Genomic DNA, 2,090 nt, shown 5'->3' with positions numbered 1-2,090 from the left:
CTACACAGGGAAACCCTGTTTCGGGGGGAACAGAAAAACCACAGCAGTACTCCTTCTGGGTGTTTTCTTGTGCAATTCAGTGCTTTATATAAATGCCCGAAGAAGCTAGAAGCTAGATAAATGTAAAATTTGGATATAATCAATGAAATATATGTAACACAGTGAGTTAAAACAAAACAAACAAAACAAAGCTGAGTCTGACTCACGAGGTAAAAGCGTGTGTCTCCAAAACTTGATGACCTGAATTTAATCTTGAGAACCCATGTAAAACACTGACCCATAGTAGGCATCTGCAGTCCTATACTCCGACAGCGAGGCAGGTGGCAGAGACAGGAAAGTTGTCTGGAAGTCCAGGTAGCTTTAAGCACCCTGTGAAGTAGCAGAAATGAGAGACCCTGTCCAACAAGAACCCTCCCAGGAAAGCTGTCCCCTGACTTCTACAAACATACTGTGTGTGGTGTGTGCACCCCCCAACCCAGAAACACAGAGGTAACAGCCAGGCATTGTAGTACTTGCTTCTAATCCCAGCATTCTTGAAGGGGAGGCAAGAGAATCAGGAGTTCAAGGCCAGCCCTCGCTACATCTTAAGTGTGAGGTTAGCCTGAGCTGTATGAGACTGTGTCTCAAAAACAAAAAAAGGGACTAGAGAGACGAATCAGCAGTAAGACCTTAGTTTGGTTCCTAGCACCCACACAGCAGCTCACAGCCATCTGTAACGCCAGGTTCAGGTGACCCAACACCCTCTTTTTGCCTACTTGGGCATTGCATGCATGTGGGACATATATATATATAAACAAAACACCCATATACATAAAAGAAAAATAAGTCTTAAAACAAGACAGCTCAGTATGGTAGCACAGGTCTTTAATCCCAGCTCTCAGGAGACAGAGGCAGATTGATCTCTGTGAGTTTGAGGCCAGCCTGGTCTACATAGCAAGTTCCAGGCCAGCTACAGCTACATTTTGAGACCATGTCTCAAAACACAGGCTAAACAAAAACAACGAATAAATTAATAATAAACAAATAAAACTGTGGAGGTATATGAGACTGTGGCCAGTAAGGCTCACAGTTTTGTGACTGCAGTGAAGTAGCCCCTACTAGCTGTAAGGAGGCTACAGTTCTCAGGTGGTAGAGCTATGCATTGGCAGGAGGAATTTTAACCAGCTGAGGCCTCTCTGGGAGGGACATTCCTCAGGGGCTGGGACTTCCTGGAGAAAGGCTGCTGGGGCCAACTGGGATTTACAGGGATTTAGGTAGTAACCCTGGCTCCGAGACACAGAGGGAGACACTGTCTGCCTTTCCCACCCACCCCCCACCCCCATGTGCTATCTCAAGACAAAACCTCAGTGAGAGACAGGCCTAGAAGAACTGAGCCTCCCTGAAGTAATAGATCTTCCCCTAGGCCACCCGAGGAGAGGGAAAATGGGGACACACATGGGGCTCTGGGACAGAAGGGTCGTACCCACAGACGCCTTCCGGGAGCCATGCTGGAAAAGAAGAGCCAGTCCCCAGGACCAAGCCTTGTATCACCGGGAAAATTCTTTACTCAGTGTGGCCTCCTGTTTCCGTTCTTCACATTTTCTACCCCTGTTTCCATGGTGATTAGCAGTAAATCAGTTACCAGTAAAACAGTAAAAGCTGAAAGATATCTTTAGGGACAGGCAGGGTACAGGTAGCTAAAGAGGCCTGCAAGGTCATTCCTTCATGAGAAGAAAGTGAGCCGGACCTAGAGCTGTTTTCTGGAAGTGGGGGTGTCTGTCCAGACAGCGAGCTTGGGCCAAAGAAGGCTTGAGAAGGAGCAGTGTGCTTAGTTTTTGTAAAATGTCCACCTTTATTTTATTTGTCCCTATATTGTATTTAGTTCACACCAAATTACAGATAATACATTTCCTTGTATTTGCTTTTACATTTCTATCTGAACCAAAGAATGGAACCATGTCTCACACGTTCCTATATTCCAAAATGTCTGCTATTCACAGGTGATACGGAACTGGGCAGATGTAAAAGGCTCAATACAGTTCATTTCCTTCTTTCTTAGCTGACAATATTTCTATATAAGACAAGTATGGTGGTGCATGCCCTTAATCCCA

Source organism: Mus pahari, chromosome 1 (genome assembly GCF_900095145.1).
Source record: "Mus pahari chromosome 1, PAHARI_EIJ_v1.1, whole genome shotgun sequence".
Taxonomy (NCBI): Eukaryota; Metazoa; Chordata; class Mammalia; order Rodentia; family Muridae; genus Mus; species Mus pahari.
This window is presented reverse-complemented; position numbering follows the sequence as displayed.